General features: G+C 36.4%; 1 long non-coding RNA gene across 1 annotated transcript; it reads right to left on the bottom strand.

Moving 5' to 3' along the window:
• Nucleotides 1-6,620: 6,620 nt before the first annotated feature.
• LOC147479280 (uncharacterized) lies at nt 6,621-9,265 on the bottom strand. Its single transcript, XR_015204737.1, has 2 exons — nt 8,959-9,265; nt 6,621-7,474 (listed from the first exon to the last, which is right to left on the bottom strand). It is a non-coding gene; the product is annotated as an uncharacterized LOC147479280 (long non-coding RNA).
• Nucleotides 9,266-19,236: the final 9,971 nt, after the last annotated feature.

Raw genomic sequence — 19,236 nt, 5'->3', positions numbered from 1 at the left:
TTGTATATCTTGTGAGACTCCAGTATATCCTTCTATCCCTCGTTTTCAATTCCCTCATTTTTTTTTTTCTAGCTTTAATTTGGCAAAAATATATAAATAATAATTTTTAAAAAAACAATAAAAATAAAAAGTAAAGAAAGTGTTGAACTAATGAGATCAGAAAACCAGTTTGAGGATATTATGTGTACCTTTAGCTTTTCACTCCTCGTAATATTCTTATAGAATTCTTGACAATGGTCATGAACTAGGACTCTTTGACAATCCTGTTGATTCTCCAAAGAAATACCCTCTAACTTTTGTGATTATACCATCTCTTCATTGGCTTCTTTAAGATTTTTTCCAAGTTCTTCAAGTGTTATATATAGTCCATCACGATCAAACGATCAAAAGATTCAATGCACGCACGTTAGACATTTATATTCTATCATAAATCTAAAAAAGTAAAATGCACCAAACAACTTTACCTTTCTCACTTGGGAGAGTGTTTTCTGCACAAGCATTATATAGTTCATTGTAAGTTTGAGGAAGTGATGTGCAAGCGGTACCAAATTCAGAAAAGATTGACATGGTGAAGTGACTTCCGGATTTCCATACAGGAGCAATAGTCGGCTACAACATAAGTTGTTGAGAAAAGAAGTTTACCGACATCCGAATTCCTTGTTTATAGAACATTTCCAATGTCTGCACATCCATATGGGCGCTCAGCTTGTTGAACGTTGACTCAACTTCCATAGCTGAGTGCTACATATGTGAGAAAATTGTTGAATCCAAAGTTAGAAAGAAGTGTCACGATAAATTTTAAGCAAAACAAACTTCATTTATACAAACCTCAAATTTTTCAATAGAGTACTCGTTCACCAAATTAGCAAAAACATTGGTAGGGTATAGAGAATTATCAAGCTCCCCAAAGACCATGAAAACCCTGTACAAAGGTATCATGGCAGCTAGGGTACAAGCAATTGAGTGATTCTTCTCGAGCAAAAAGTGTGTGTCGCACTAACAAGATAAAAAAAACTAGTGGAATGATCTTTCAATTTCTTTTATGTATGGGCATAATATCTTCATTTACACAAAGACAATAAAAGGTATAAAATATGCTAAATATAAACAATGAGCTGATGAACTCTCACGACAAATTTATGAAATCTATTTGATATAAGATATATTTTTATTTTTATTATTTTGTTAATTTCAAATATATTTGGATCCACAAAATCTCCCACCACAATTTTTTTCCAACAAAGTTAGTTCCATTCGACTTTATTTTTTTGTGTACACAAATACCTCTCCAACAAAAAATATTTCCGCATCACATTATTTATCTATTTTTATTATTTTTTATATAATCAAGATCAAACAATTTAATATTGATTTGTCTAGCCTACGAAAATCACATACCTCCCGCCCAAAAATATTTTCAACAAAGTTAGTTCCATTCGACTTTCATTTTTTTATATACGCAAACATCTCTCGAACAAAAATCTTTTCACATTGCATTATTTGTGTATTTATTTGTTATTATTCCTGTCTATGTAATCAATATCAAACAACTTACTAGTGATTTTATCTAGCCTACGAAAATCACATGGTGAGTATTAATTGAAGTAAACAAAAATTAAGATAACTCGATAAAAATTTATTCAATATATATCTTTTTCAATGAGGAAAGAAACAATTCAATCTACTTTATGTTTCCAATTAAAAAAACATTCAATATCTCTTTGATCAATGGATGATTGTGGACGAAGCTTTAAGGAATAGTTACAGTGTAATCTTTCTAGTTTGTTGGTTGTTTGCAATCTTCAATGTCATCACAAAGAAAATTAGTATTTTTAATCGAAGACGAAAAAAAGAAATAATACATATGAGGTTTTATAATACAGTGTACATGTGCTTCTAAATGGTATAAGAAAATTGGATTATAATTGTCTCAACATATCTATATCTAAAACCATTATTGCACAGTGGGCGAAAATGCTCATAATGGATTTCAGAAGGCCACGTCAGCAGTATTTTTAAGTAGGTACACAAAATTAATTAAAAGTCAGGACAATATTTTAATTATTTGTAAATCGGTCCCTACTACAAATTACATCTGACGTTGGATTTGCTCGAGATTATCTAGATGTTATCGAGATACATATTATAAGAACAAAACAATTACACGCCCGATCTCTAAACCAATTCGCAATAACTACGAATCATTCAAACACAAAATTTGAATCTTAAAAAAAAAAACCTCTTCGACTTCAACTAGGAATCCTTAAACCTCTTCGACTTCAACTAGGAATCCTTAAAACCCAAAATACCTTGGACTACTATTAACCAAATAAATAAAAACACCCAAAATCCAAAACCCACGAGTTCTTCGCTGATCTGATATTCATTGTTTTGTAATTCTCCATAAACAAGATGAAGAAGAAGCTGCGTCAAGTCAGAAGTCGATGCTGGAGGGGAGGTGAATAACAAAGGGGGCAGGAAGGCTTCAAAGATACCAACACAGAATCCAAAAAAGAACAATTCGAAGAAGGCCAACACTTCTGTTACTGAAATTGGAGAAAATCATATTAGTTCTACATCTGAAACAGGTACAATGTTTGGAGCATTAATAATTCTTACAAGTTTATATTCATGTGTTTAACATTAGACGTGGTGTGTTGTTTCTAATGAACTTATGGACTGTTGTGGGAGCAGGAAAGCCCGAAGCCAAAATTGCTAAAAAGGTAATCCTTCTGTTGATACAATAATATATACTTTGCAAAGTTATTCATGAATTTGAAATATGTTCATTTCTGTCTGGTCTTAATCACAGGAAAAGATTGTTTTGGTTGATGAACATCTGGCTAGCATATCATATTGATTCTTCTTCAATATCAATTAACAATAGTGTGCACCTGTTACTAATAGAGTTGACGTTTTTGATGGATTTTAAAGCCTTTTATATGGGTTCAAGGCATTTATAATTGATTCTCTCTCATTGATAGTTGTTTTGCTCGGTTCATCGATGATGTGATAATATTTAAGATTGTGGCTGCAAGCATAATAGATAGATAGTAGAACGTTTTTTTCCCGGAAAATCGATAATCGATCGATAGATAGTTTATTTGTCGTCATTAATCCTTCTTAGGCATTTCCTGTAGGTTTGGCAGGGGCAGGTTTACTATTTGAACATTCACCTTTTTCGTTGCCATGGTATCATGAAATTTTTAGTTTCCATATGATTGTTATGACGATTATTGCGAAGAGTCTGAAGTTGGCAGCGGAGGCAAAGTTGCTTTGCAAGGAAATCGCAGGTCATGTAGAGTTTTACAGGTATTGATTCTCCGAAGAAGGGTGTCACTTTTGTGTTACTGTTTTTTCCGGTTTTCAGATTTATTGTTTTGTTTCTTCTTTGGGGGTTTTATAGGAGGTGAAGTTAAGAGATCGAGAATATATGATGAATTCGATCCATCATTAAGAGAAGCAATACAAAGAGAAGTAGAGAAAGAAAGAATAAGAGAAGAGATTATTGCTCAAGAGATTATTCAAAGGCGAGAACTTGAAGCGAGAGGTGAGGACCAAGTTAGCTATGGAGCGTGATTTATATCTAAGAAGGCGGAAGGGTATTCGTTTTCTTCTCCATCAATACAAATTACGTCTGATGAGGGTGATGCCTTCAATGCTTGATCACCAATCGAAAGTGGTTTTGGATTCGGCGGAAAGGTTATCTTATTCTAGGAGGACTGATGTTGGTTTGTTTTGCGAAAAGGTTACATTGATCATTGCTAGAACTGAAGTTGGTTCTTTTGAGAGAGTACCAAGCATGTTGAAGCCGCTAAGAACATAAGTTGTTGGAAAACTAATGGTCTTTGTGAGTTTAGTAATCTATTATTTATTATTCATTTGTTTATTTATACACTAGCCTCAAGGACTCATTTGTATACTATCATTTTGAATCCATAGTATAATATCATTCCATTCTTTTGTTCTCCTACAAGTGTTGACTCATTGAAATTTTTGTCGTGTTTAATATTTTAGGTCCCATTTCATGTTTGGCATTGTCAATTCTCAACATGTTAAAGTGTTGTTATTTCATTCGGGCTAATTACATATATGTTGATGGTGATGGGAATGCTTCATGGAACAAACAAAGGTATGCTATATTCTTTTCCAAGTAAACCTTCTTAGATGACATCTACATGGTTTAATGAAATTTGAATTATTTGCTACTTTTAGGTAAATAGAATTGTCTTCCGTTAGCGGCTTGAACATTATAAAACGAGTTGGTTTCCCCATATTTGCGGTGCAGATGGGCTTAATGCGGTTGCTAGAGTCGGAGTCCATGGTGACCACCGAGGGATAATCTGCGATAGACATGTATTTCAGATAAAAAAAGACGGCTTAGGGCTGGTGATCCGGATCCTTTCTATGACCCAAGAACGATTATGTAATCTTACCAACCAACTTTGAAATGGTTAAGCACCAAGAAGGCGATAAAAGATAATTTCATTGAAAGAAGATTGGGAAGTCATCTCGGAAGACCAAGATGACTTGGGTGATCCGACCGAGAAGAAGCCTTCCTTGAACTCAATATCGGTTTTTCATATGTGCAAGGATCGTTCATCTCGAAGGAAAAGGCATGTGCTACCATCGTTCTTCACCCACAAGAATGAGGAAAGCAACATGTTGAACTTAATTTTTGAGTGTATCAACCACGTGCTTAAATGAGTTGGACAAAGGCAGTATCAAGCTTGGGTATCTTTGTATGTACATATTATGGAGTCTATATATAAAAGTATAATGTTGGTCTTCAAAGGAGGCGCATATAATGTATATATTTATCATTCATGTATAATCCTTTGGAAGTAAATGTATGTATAGTTTTCAAAGAGTGTTTTTTCGAATGTCCTCGACTACTAGGTGAACGTATAATTTTCATTCTTTCTTTTCGTAAGCTTTCATGCTTTGGTAGGACTCCAGTATAAGAGTTCACAATTAATTCATGTTGTTTGTTTGTTTTAGAAAAGGGCTAATATTACAAACAAGGTTCACTCACAACTGCTGTGGTGATGGAGGTTTTCACCAGACCCAGCAAGTAAACCAAGGCCGATTGCCTAACTAAAAAACCGAATGTGGATCTTTAGCTTTGGTTATGTTGCAAATTGGCATTTTAAAGTGGATCTTTAGCTCCATGGAAGAGCACTTGAATGTGAAATACATCCCAAGAGGCGGTGGTTCAAATCCACCAATTACTATTGTCCATAATTTGAGTAGTATATTAAGTAAGATTAAAAACGGATATTATGTAGTTATTATTCCTTTAGATTGTTGAAATGTGAGGTTGATGATTTATTTTTTATATTTTTTCAAAAAATTTCAGATTTCCCTTTTTCTTCCTTTTTTAAGCTATAAAGGTTCTCTAATGATCTATCATTCCATCTCACTGTTTTTCTTCCTGTTTTTTACATCCCCATGTCGCCAAAACGGACTAAGCCAGTTAAGTATAGTTGACTCTAATAATTTTATAAAAATTAAGCCTAAAATACAGGTAAACCCAAACGTTTAAAGCATACAATGAAACAATCCCGGCATGGCCGGGTGAAATGCTAGTCTTAATATTAAAGCTCCCACGAAGGGTATTTTTCGAGCTCTATTAAAATTTCACATCATCATCTCATATTAAAACGGGAATTTTTTTTTTATTTATTAGACACTTCTAATTAAAATGGGAATCAATTTCCTATTAAAACAGAAACTCCTCCTCTATTAGAAAAAAAAAAAATCTAACACTTCTAATTAAAATGGGAATCTTTTTTCTATTAAAATGGAAATTCTTTTCCTATTGAAAAGGAAAAATATAGCATATCTAATTAAAACGAAAATCATTATATTATTAAAACGGAAATCATATTTCTAAATTAAGTCAACAATTAAAATGGGGTTAAAAAATAGGTTTATAAAACTTAATTAAAACAATTTGTTAGAAAATTTAAATAGGTTTTTAAAACTTAATTAAAATGATTTGTTATGAAATTACAATAGGTTAGCGATTAAAACGGGAATCACGATTTGTTAGAAAATTTCTATATGTATATAGTTATGATTGTTGAACATGTTTTCAAAAGAGCCGGTGCGTATGCACGGGCCTACTTTTTAGTATATTAACTATCACAAGAAATATCATTTTATAAAATTAAATACATTCGAGCAGAAAAATAATAATAATTTAATTCTCACCTAGGAGGGAGTCTACGTCATCTTAGAATTCTAAACACTCAGCAGTTATAGGCATCCAACGAGAAAAAAAAATCGCTCTTACACGCTCACTTTTTAAACTATTGATTAACTAATTAAGAAAGATCTAACTCATTCTCTTTCTAAATCATTTTATTTAGTGAAACCTAGGGGTGTTTATGGGTCGGTTCTTATTGGTTTCGGTTCTGAGTCTATTTTTAGCGGTTCCTATCGGGTTCGCTTGTTTCGGTTTTTAGCGGTTCTTTCGGTTTCGGTTTCTTCTATTCTACATTTCCACAGTACTACCGTATGTCTATTGAATATTGAGATACCTACTACAACAGTACTACCATACCAGTACTCATAAGTCATAACCACAAAACCAAACAAATCTTAGCCATCTACAATTGAAATACATCCATGCTCATTTAACAAACCATAACATTTCAGTAAGAATCCAATTAACGCCCATTACATAGAAATAACTTAATAAGAGCAACACGACATTACAACTAATATCAGAGAGAGTGAGGACTGAGGACGCATACTCTAGTACATTGTAAAAGAATGCTCCAAATTGTTTGCAGTGAACATAATGGACCTCCTCCTTACAGTCTCAAGGTAAATAATTAGAATTTCACTATTTTTCTTGTTCAAAACAGTGAATACTAGAAGTAGCTTCACTGTAAAGAGTCTTTGACCCTTTGACTGCCTTCATGGAAATATTCAATCTAGAAACATGGCCACTTTGTCTTTAAGACTGCTCTTCTTCTTCATTAATGGAAACACCTGGGTACCAAACTCCTCCTTTTGATGCCGTTCTTGAAACCTGTTGTCCAAGGGAATCTCATCTAAAACAGCTTCATGCATTGTCGGTTCAATCTAAGGTTTTTTTAGCAGGGGTCCCAGAAGTAGATCCAACATATCTTCGGCAGGATCCCCCATTCTGCTAGAAACCCTGGATGAAGTCTTCACTTGCGGAGTTCTCCTGATCCATTAATTTAGTCTAGTCTAAGTTAGATAAGGTAGATACGAATCCCAATGAAGTATGCGTTGGCAACACCTCATTACTCAAGGTTGATCCTCCTGTCTTATTTCTACAAGAGAACAAGGTTGCTGCAATTCCTTTCCTTGATTCAGGTTCTATTGTTGCTTTCCTTGATTCAGGTTCTATTGTTGCTCCCCTCAGACATTCTTCTTCATCATTAGCTTTGACATATTGCAAACATACTAGCAACGTAAAATCACACACGCAAACGTGCTGCAATTCCAATTTCTTGATGAAATAATCTAGTTAAAAGATGACATACGTAAAGTGAAATAGGTAGTAAAATGAAGAAACTATGGTCTCTCGTCATCCAAGGTATTGAAATCACACACACAACTAGAGATCATGCAACAGAACCATCATGCTCACCACCACAGGCCTTTTATTATCCTTTAAGCCCATAGTCCACGTGTCCAGGTGCAGTTTATGGATAGTTTAAACATGAGGTGAATACCACCGGCTAAGGGCAAAGAGGCCCAAAATGCAAGCACTAAGGCTCTGTTTGGTAGTAGGAATTTTTGTATTAGCCAAACTAATTTAGGTGATCCAACACAGTAGATGTATAAACAAGTGTGTAGATTGTATTAGAAAATAAAAAATAGTGTGGAAGGTGTTTGGTATCATTTTCACTGTGGCTTCTTAACAATCCACAAAATAATTATTTTTCCAAAAAAAAAAAACTAACTAACTAACTAACTACTGAAATTGAATAACTGTAGGATCAAGAAATACACGTATTACAAATTTATCAGAAAATCACCATTTGAAATTGCATATTGGTATTGTAGAACCCCAATTTAAATCCCCCAAAAAAAAAAAAAAAACTCTTTATTACTGAAAATAGTACTTATATTGAGAGCTTCAAAATGAATAATCATCCTCCAATTAATCGAAATCAGATAAACAAACTAATACATGGGCTCAAGAACCCCAAATTCTAAACAATTCATTTTCAAAACTTCTTAACTAAAAAATGTTGTGAGAAGTGGGAGTAAGGTGAGAGATGGGCTTTTAGATAAATGGGTGGTGAGATAGAAATATTGTGATCAATACTTTAAAAATTTTGGTAGAGTAAAATTCACTAGAGAAGAAGAAGAACAGTATTTTCCTCTTTTTCTAACTTACCCTTTTTAAATTGATTTCCTGTAGTTTCATAAGGTTGTATAACCGTATCTTAGCTTTCCCAATGGATTTCGTTAACCCGGTTTCGGGCCTTTATGTGTGCTGGTTAATCACTAAGTTGTGGCCCATACTCACATAATAAATGGACCAAACAACAAGATATACTATCAAGGGTCTTGCACATTGTACATGTTGGGCTATCCATACTACCAAATAGGCCCTAAAGGAAGTTATTGTGTTAGGTCCTAGGTCATATGGAGTGTGTGTGTGAACCATTAAAGGGGGGCAGTAGTACAGGCTCGTAAGCTGTGTTATTATGGATCAAGTAGGTTCACGTTTTCGTATTCTAATTGGTAAATCTCAATCTCTAGTAGTTTATCTTGTGATCTTAAATCCTGAAAAGTAAATTGATCAAAATGGGGAAGGAAAGGTGCATTTGGCATTGCTGAAATAATTGTAAAGTGCTTCCTACTGTGAATTTGTGAACAGTGCATACGAAGTTGCAAAGTCGAGTACATGATCATAATCAGAAGAATAATTAATGGAAGAGGTAGTAGAATTTATAATTCAGTTACCTCTTGAGCAATGGCGATAAGGTCGTCAACAGTGAGATCATTGGTATTTGTACCCTCTTGTGATTTAAGCTGCTGCTTCTTGTTGTGCTTAGAAGAGGGAGTAACCCTCTTGTCTGCTGCTGATGTTTGATGCGAAGAGAAAGCGTCTTCTTCGTCCTTACTGCTTATAGGATCATCATCCGGAGGAGGGGATCTTCTAAATTTGTTAGTAACCATTTTCCTCCTGGTTCCTCCTCCATGTTTTACCGGAGATGGTAGAGCCTTGGTTTTCATTTTCTTATCAGGAGCATTGGTTGCTGACGTCCATGAGTATACACCAAAACTTCGTTTGAGTGTATACCAAAACGACGTGATCATATCGTTTGAGTGTATACCAAAACAACGTGGTCATATCGTTTGTGTATACACTCAAACGACTTGGCCATATTGTTTGAGTGTATACCAAAATGGGACGTGACCATATCGTTTGAGTGTATACCAAAACGACGTGACTATATCGTTTTGGTGAGACCGGTTGAATTGGTTGATGGGCTTGGGATTTGATGGCAAACTTATAATATGGCAAACTTGTAAAAAATATTTTTTTAGGGGTTGCCCAATCCAATTTGATGAGTGCCCGATGGAATCACCAAGAAAAATGGGAGGAAGAGGGAAGGATGCAAAGTTCGCGTATCCTAGTAAACATGCCAAATATACTTTTGTGCTACAAAGGACTTTTGGATTTGGCCGAAGTCAAAACAACAATAGATAGTACAATTATTTTTGTTGAACCCCCCTCCCCCCTTGTTGTAAACTTGTAAAGCCTATTTTCCACACTTTTCATGTTGGCTGGAGATATTTTTCCTACAATATAGATTATCCTTAGAAAAAATCAGTACATTTGAAAATATCTAGACGTATCAAAATTTGCTTACAGTCTTATAAAATTAAATTATCCAACGGTTCAAATTTTTCAAATTTCAAAACAACTTTTGACAAGGTTAAACATTTTCGTTTGGGCTGATTTTTTGTAGGAAAATTCTCTATTATGAGAAAACTATCTTCACAAAAAATCAGCCCTCAATTCATTTTATAAATCCACTTTTGGTGGTCGAGTTCATTTGGAGTTCGTATAAGGTGGAGTTCATATAAAGGGCTAGTACAAGAAAACCAATTGTTGTCAAATAGCTGTATACACACTTGGGGTGGGTTATATAATGACCAAAAAAATATGGTTGTTTGTTGGTCTAGTCTTTCCTAACTTATATGTGCTGCTCTCTATCACAAATTTAATTTTTTGCCCCTTTGCTTCAGCATTGTCTTCTCATTCGCCCTGTCATACACATATATACACACACACATTTTGAATAAAGCTTGAGGTTATAGACTCCCTGTTCATTAGTTTAAAATCTAAAATACATATGACCTGCTTTGTCCTCACCCACACTGGCTTGGAGTCTAGCTTCAAGGGAGGTACAAAGTAGCTACATTATAAGATTAGATCCCAACAACACCAAGGAGCCATTTCCTTGCCCAATAAAATATGAATTGCATTCAAAGAGTCTGAAGTAACTAAGATCTGCCTTTTTTGCAATATCTCATAACTAAGTAACCCATCATAGATGACTTTCAGTTCTTGATATAAACTGACCTAGTACCTCATGAACCTAAGTAAAGAAGAATAACATCTCCATTGCAATCTCGAATGGTGCCTCTAGTTCCAGCATGACATTTGTCACAGAAACATCAGAATTGAGCTTGACTGTGCCTCCATCAGGCTCGGTCCAGATACAATTGGTATAAGTACTTTGTCTATAGGTAGCCATGATACTAAATCTATCCATAAGGAGTTTAGCATCCTGATTGAGAATCACATTTACAAAAAACCCCTAAAGATAAACCTTCATGGAGTTGATGAGAGAAGTACAAACCACTTGCCATGGTTGTGATATATATATTTAACTCTCTCGTAACCTCTACTATTCTCTTCCTCCTCAAGAGATGCATTGTGGTCGGTTTGTTGAGTTCTCTTTTCAAACAATACACAATTTATTTGGTGCACCAAAAGTTGTTAAAAGTGATTGAGAAGTATGTAAAATCAAGTAAAAACGTTGATTTTCAAGATATGCTTCTACGGTTTACGTTTGGCAATATATGCATTGCTGCATTTGGTGTCGATCCAAGTTGTTTGGCTGTTGAAATGCCTGATATTCCTTTCACTAAGGCCTTTGAAGAGGCTACTGAGTTTACCTTATTTAGGTTCCTAGTGCCTCCATTTGTGTGGAAACTCATGAAATTTTTCAACATTGGGTCAGAGAGGAAATTAAAGAGGGCGATTCAGGTTGTTCATGAGTTTGCTGAGATGACCATATTTGAGCGAAGAAATGAAAGCTATCCCAAATATAAGTCTGATTTGTTAACAAGACTTCTAGATGTTAAAAGAAATCCACCGGATAGACGGTTACCGATTGGGGAGTTTTTTACACCTTTAATGAAATGAAATACCGAGCCACCGATGCAACCCATGCTAAAGGCTCCACCTAGATCATCTAGGATTCGGTCTGGGCATGGTTCTCGGTTGTTTTATGTGTGGCCGACTAACATTTTTTTTTGTTTTTTCTGGTGAGAGAATATGAGACCTACTACTAAAAACCCTCGGTGTCAATTCTATTTTGTTTGGAGTCGGTGTGTTTTTTTAAGTAGGGCAGGTAATTAGGTCGGGTACGGGTTGTAGATATTTAAACCGACTTTGGTTTGGGTTTGGGTCCAGTTGAAAGTTTATGACCGGTTGAATACTTGAATGTTTATTGTTACATGGTTCAACGGCATGGTTTGCTAATGAATTGGCAACAACATTTACCTCCATGTAATATGATACCAAATAGCTAGGTTTTGAAGTCCTTCAGAATTATATTAAGTTCCATAGGCACACATGTAAGTTGTAATTGGCATTGAAAGGTGCAGAACCAGAGGATTCAATTCAATCTAGTTGTATATTTACTTGATTGAATTCTAAATAGGTTACAATTGTTTATATAGAGTTTACAAACAGTCGGTCTGACTTCAGAAACACGGGGCATGACCCGCGTTCTATTTGTACTGGAGAAGAGCGCAGGTCGCGCTCAAAGTACTGGACATCAGTAATACCGAGGCACGGGTCGCGCTCCATCATGCCTTTATATGAGCGTGGGTCGTGCTTTATACACTAAAAGTCTATACAACTTTCTACACTCCCCCTCAAGTTGGTGCATAGATGTCAATCATGCCCAACTTGTCAACTGAGCTGTTAAACACCTTGTGAGATACACCTTTGGTAAGAACATCAGCTAATTGCTCCTCTGAGGTTATGAACGGAAACCGAATAACCTTCCTGTCAAGATTTTCTTTAATAAAATGACGATCAACCTCCACATGTTTTGTTCGATCATGCTGAACTGGGTTATGTGCAATTTGAATGACGGCTTGATTATCACAATGTAAATCCATAGGCTTTTGAAGCTTGAAGTCCAATTCCATCAAGACAGTACGGATCCATAGCAATTCACATACTCCCTGTGCCAAACCTCGAAATTCAGCTTCTGCACTCGATCTGGCAACAACTTTCTGCTTCTTACTACGCCAAGTTACAAGATTTCCACCAACAAAAGTGAAATATCCTAATGTAAAACGTTTATCAGTTCTATCACTAGCCCAACTTGCACCTGTGTATCCGACAATATCCAATACATCATACTTTCCAAACAGTAAACCTTTGCCCGGTGTCTTCTTCAAATACTTTAAGATACGAGAGACTGCATCTATATGTTCTTCACTAGGACAATACATAAACTGACTAACCACACTCACAGTATAAGCAATATCAGGTCTCGTATAAGAGAGATAAATTAACCTTCCTACAAGACGCTGATACCTTTTTTTATCAGTAGGAACTTCATCAGGATGAATAGCGAGTCCATGATTCATCTCAATGGGTGCCTCCATTGGTTTGCAATCCAACATTCTTGTTTCAGCAAGCAAATTTAGGACATACTTCCTCTGTGAGAGTGAAATCCCCTTTTTAGACATTGCAACTTCAATACCCAGAAAATACTTCAGTTGTCCTAGATCTTTTATTTCAAATTCTGCCAACAAATACTTCTGCAATTCATTTATTTCCTCAGATCATCCCCTGTAACGATCATGTCATCAACATACACAATTAGAGTTGTAATCTTACCATCCTTGTATTTGATAAACAATGTATGGTCAGAATTACTCTGTTTGTACCCAAAAACTATCATTGACTGTGTAAGTCTTCCAAACCAAGCTCTTGGAGACTGTTTAAAGCCATACAAAGCCTTATTCAGTTTACACACCTTCCCAACATCTTTAGGATGGTTCTTCACATCTGAAGGCATATCCATGTATACTTCTTCCTCCAAATTCCCATTTAGGAATGCATTCTTCACATCAAGCGGGTGCAAGGGCCAATCTTTATTTGCTGCAAGCGAAATTAAAATTCGGACCGTATTGATTTTTGCCACAGGTGTGAAAGTCTCCTCATAATCAATTCCATAACGCTGTGTGTATCCCTTGACAACTAATCTCGTCTTATATCTATTAATAGTTCCATCTGCATTAAGCTTCACAGTAAACACCCAACGCCATCCAACAGTCTTCATTCCAACAGACATATCAACTACCTCCCATGTTACATCCTTTTGAAGGGCTTCCAATTCTTCATTCATTGCTTTCTTCCATTTTGAATCTTTCAAAGCATCATGTACGTTACTAGGAATAGATACAGTAGATAATTGATTTATGACAAGTGCATGTGACTCAGAAAGGCTATGGTTAGACATAGAGTTAGCTATAAGATATTTGGCATTGGCTTTGATGTCTGGTTCATATTGTTTCTTAGGAACTCCCTTACTCGCTCTTTGTGATTGTCTAGGTTCAAGACTTTCTAACCCAACAGATTCATTAACGGTTATAGGAGGTACCTGAGGTGGATCATGCTGATCGAGATCTTCAGTTATTGATGTAGAAGGGGAAATGTCGTATACTACCATTTCAGATACATCCGGCTCGTGTGCTACAACTTCAGATACATCCGGATCATGTGCTTCTGTCTCTACTGCTACAGGATCAATTTCTGCTTCAGGAACTTCAAATCGTTCCTCCAATTGTTCCAATTCCCCAAAGACATCAGGATTCCCTTCACCGTCACTCTCCCCCTAAAGGGAGGATTGGGAAACTCCCCCTGAGTAATACGGGTCATTTGTCATATGGTCAGATGCACCTGAATCAATTATCCATGTACTATTCGAAATAACCTTACCATTCATACCTGATTGAGTTACATTAGCCGAAGCATGGTCTGGATGTCCATGCACAACATTAGCAATGGCAGCTTTGCTTATATTCTTTTGTGGCCTCTTTGCGAAGTCCCACCAATCAAGATAGCCAATCACTTCATAACATCTCTCCGTGCTATGACCCAATTCGCCACAACCATTGCACTTTTTATCTGCATAAGGATTGGATTTACCTTTAGGATGGCGTGATGGACCAGAGAAACCGAGTGAAGTAATTGTCTTGCTATGAACAGCCAAGACAGAGGATTCAGATGATCCAGAGCGCCCCATAGCCTGTTTCTCCAATTGCACCTTGCGAATGTAAGCATAGCTTTGTTCCAAGGAAAATTTAGGTTCCTTGCAAAGAATCTCTCCACCCACCTAATCATACTCCGAATCTAGTCCACGCAGAAACATATGAACCCACAATCTGGACATTGTTGACGTGTCATGGACGACAACTGCAACATTGTTATTCTATGAGGTCACCCTTTGATCAATCTCCTGGAACATGGCCACCAATTCGTTGTAATAGGAAGGAATAAGTCTCCCATTTTGCTTCGCTTCAAAGCACTTCGTATTCAATTCAAAAATTCGAGTTTTATCAGAGTCATCATAGAAGGTCTTCTCCACAGCCTCCCAAATGTCTCTTGCAGTAGGAAGACGAATATATCGATTCATAACAGAAATCTCCATAGAATCAATAAGCCAACTTTTCACCTTTTCATTATCTGTTGCCCAAACTTCATATTCGGGCGAATTCATATCCGGTTCAACCTTTGTGCCAGTCAAAAAACCAGTCTTTCCCCTTGCTCCAATACGCATCCACATGAGAGGAGCCCATATGGTATAGTTGGACTCATCTAATGAAAGAGTTTTTGGGAACACGGAGTTGTCTTGTAGGGTGTAGTGGTGATGAATGACGTTTGAAGAATTGTTGTCAGATTCAGCCATTGTAGGAAAAAAAAACGAAAAATTTGAGTTTGAGATTCAAAGATTCAAGGATTCAAGGTTGTAATACATAGTGGATTTCAATGGTTTGGCTCTGATACCATGTAGAACCAGAGAATTCAATTCAATTTAGTTGTATATTTACTTGATTGAATTCTAAATAGGTTACAATTGTTTATATAGAGAAACACGTTTGTACTGGAGAAGAGTGCAGGTCGCGCTCAAAGTACTGGACATCAGTAATACCGAGGCGCGGGTCGCTCCATCATACCTTTATCTGAGTGCGAGTCGCGCTCTATACACTAAAAAGTCTCTACAACTTTCTACAAAAGAAAGTAAAATGGAAGGCTAACCTCAATAATTGTTCTTTGAATGTGAAGAGAAACAGAAGCTTGAAGTCCAAGTTTTAAATATCCAGACTCAACCATATATAGCATATGTTACTTAGTATTTCTAATTTTGGACGGAATGGTACTGAAGATAATTGAGTCATCCACAGAATGAATTCCCAATCTATCTGTAGACCTAAAGCTCTTGGAGGGCTTGGTCTGAGAGATTCTATGGCCATGAAGTCATGAACTATGCTTATTAGCAAAACAATGTAGTGGGAGACTCCTTACTAGAATACCTCACTCTAGGCCAGAATAATTAGAGGAATTTATCAGCATTTGTGGCCTAGGAGGTACGGTAGAGGTAACAAGCTACCCTCTCATATATATATATATATTTTTTTTTTCTAAAGAGGGAATTGGAACAGTTTTGACCTCATTAAGAATGATCTTATGTGGAATATTGGTGATGGAGTGAAACTTGGTGTCAAATTCAATGATATCTGGGTTTGTGCAGTTGGAAAACCTAGTGTTCTAATTGACCATGTAAACTAGTGCTAATATTGACCACTTGACCCCATGCTTAGGGTGAGTGCTCTGATGAACCGCAAAAAAGGGTTGGAATGAAAACTAGTAATTCTAATTGTTACCAAGGCCCGTGGTAGAGAGCATCTGAGCTATTCAAGTTAAACCTTCTGTTCTACCTGGTAAGTTAATTAGTGTGGGCTGGAAAGCCCAGAGGCAAATTCACTTTCAGATCAGAATTGGGATGGATAAGGATGCACCCTACATTACAAAACTGTTGGGAAGATTTGTATCCTAAACGCACTGCCAGAGGCCAACTTTCCCTTCAGAAGGCTTTATCTGAACTGTCTCTCCACTGGGCCACTATAGATCTCTTGGAATCCAGGAAACTTAATTAGTGGTGATTTTAATACCCATTCTACCAGATGGTTGAAGAAACATCTCCCAATATCTATTTTTAATGTGAATGCGTTGAGAGGAACTTTGTTAACCTCTGATGCACTTATTTGAGTAAAGCATGTATAACTGTAACTAGGACTTTGTCTGCATCCTTGTAAACCAAAGAGCGCTCAGACTGACAGTGGAATGCTAATGAGTTTGAAGGTGGGACGCTTTGCAGACAGTGCTCTATGCTCAGAAAGAAAATCACAATGGGAGAGAATCACAATGGGAGAGACGCGCACAAGCTTTGGATAGTCAAGGGGATAATTCGAACTCAGAACAAACTCTTCTACAAAAAAACTCTATTTCTGCCAGTCCAATATCAAAATGAAATTGCAATATCAGTTGATGCCTCGTTTAACTGGGTTACAAGTAATGGAGCTGCAAGAGTGATTATGTGGGGAGAAAAAAGGCACATTTCCAGGAGCAGCATACAGTAGTTTCAAAGCAGAAACAGCACAGGAGGCTGAGCTGAACTTGCAGCAATCCGACAACATCAAAATTCTAAATTCAGTAAATTGTACAACAAAGTAAGAATCTTCTGAGGCCAGAACTGGAAGCTGGCATAGTAGCTTTCGTTTTAAGCACTCTTGAACAATGTTCAGTATTTAACTCTAGTTCGATTATTCTAAATTAACTTTGTCAATCGTTTTGCATAAACAATAGACAGGCATACACTACAAAGCACCCGAAATATCCATATTCGATATTAACTGGTGTCCTGTATATAATGCAGTTCGCCGATATATTCAGATTCTGCCATTATAATGTACTGCTGTCTAATGAGTACACCGAGATGATTATCCTACACAACTGAAGAGACCTTTTGAAGATAAATAAGCTTAGAGTATGCATTGACAAAGACATTTCTAATGTAAATAAAATGAAAATCCAGTCACATCATAAATAAACTTAGAGTATGCAATGACAAAGATATTTCTAATGTAAATAAAATGAAAATCCAGTCACATCATAAATAACATAGAAGTTCAGTGCCAACTTTACTAGATATAGCAGAAGTACAGGTTTCAAAATTGGCACGCTTGCCAAGAACTTGGTTGTTTCTACTTTCTACTATTATTCTTCCTGTCGTCCCCTCTCGCATCCAAAATAAACAACAGTTATGTTGGAGCAGCCACAGATTCCACTTTTCCGATCTATCCCCTACAAAATCAATAACAGACTCAGAACGGGCTCAATCCAACTCTGTACATCAATCTAAACCCCAATAACAGATAAAAAGAAGCGCAAAATGTTTTCAAAGGTCATGAAAATTCTAATAATGTTTCTCAAGATTCTCGTATACAATAAGAGTGTGTGGGTTGGGGTGTTTAGATAAAGCGTCTAGCTGTCCGCAAGCCATCATCACTTGTTTCTGCAAAAACCCATTTAAGCCCCCTGCTTCTCTCCCCAAACCCTTCCCCCTACAGTGTTTTTCCCACCAGTTTTTCCTTCCTCATAAACCCATCTATTTCCCTTTCCTCTTTTCCTGCAGCATATTGGTTGCAACTTGCAATGCAATGTGAGTGCTTCCACCCACTTAAATACAAAACCTCTCGTTGCTGCAGCGAGGAAAGGCATCTAGTAATGAAAACTTTGAAATTAAAGGCACCAGTATGGGACGCGAGGTTTAATAATTAGAGTAAAGTAATAATACTAAGCTGAAATATACAGATGTTAGTATTTGAATAATAGTACAGCTTTACCAAAAAAAAATCACGGCTGTGATAGAAATCTAAGTGCTAAGGATTCCATTAGTGTCTTAAAGGTATAGGTTAGAATTTAAGTATGGGTATTTGACCAATCACCTGCTATTATACCGTCAAGTCATCAACATTAACCACCTAACTCACTGCTGACTGCTACCTAGAATTCCCAATCCCCAATTTGCTGATCGCACCATATTATCAACACTATTTTGTGGTTATAAGGCCAAGTCCAATGGTCTACTATCCCATCAAATATGAGTAGAAATATGGTCCAATGGTACGCTATGACACCAACCCGTCAACGCTACCTCAATCAATTTACCTACATATGCGTCAAGTTATTGCGGGATGGAGCATAAAATATTGTCCTACACGGCATGTGGAATTGATGCCTTAATTCTTACACGCCATTGCTAGTGGCGTGTGGTATATTCTGTTGTCCAAATTCTTACACAGCATTATTTATGCTAAAAATTTTCTTATTGAGCTACACGCCATTATTTACAAAAGGAACAGATGTTTGAAATATCCATACCTTTCCCATTCAATTTATAAGTAGTTTGAGTCCAAACCATAAAACCCACCCAACACAAGAAAGCAAGTCTGAATTGTATAGAGTTCTTTGAAATACACTTGTGAGGAAAATCTGGAATCACTCCATCATCCTCTAGTACGTTTGTAAAACAACTTCACCGTGAACTCATCTTTATCATCTCATAAAAAGAGTTGAAAAAAAAAAAAAAAAACCCTTCCGTAATGTACATCCCACTTGATATATAGCTGTCAGAACATCTACCTAGCTGGCTAGCTCCCAATCACAAGACTCCCAAGTGTAACACTCCACTCCGCCTCGTGACAAGACCGTTACGAAATCATAGGGTTATAACATATGAAGCAAAACATGGACTAAGAACCTCACATACAAAGGATATATCTCATAGCTCTGTAAGTACAAAAAATTCATAAAGCATAATTCATGTTCAAAACAAAATTCTAAGCAACAAGTCA

Source organism: Coptis chinensis, chromosome 8 (assembly GCF_015680905.1).
Source record: "Coptis chinensis isolate HL-2020 chromosome 8, ASM1568090v1, whole genome shotgun sequence".
Lineage (NCBI taxonomy): Eukaryota > Viridiplantae > Streptophyta > Magnoliopsida > Ranunculales > Ranunculaceae > Coptis > Coptis chinensis.
This window is presented reverse-complemented; position numbering and strand designations above follow the sequence as displayed.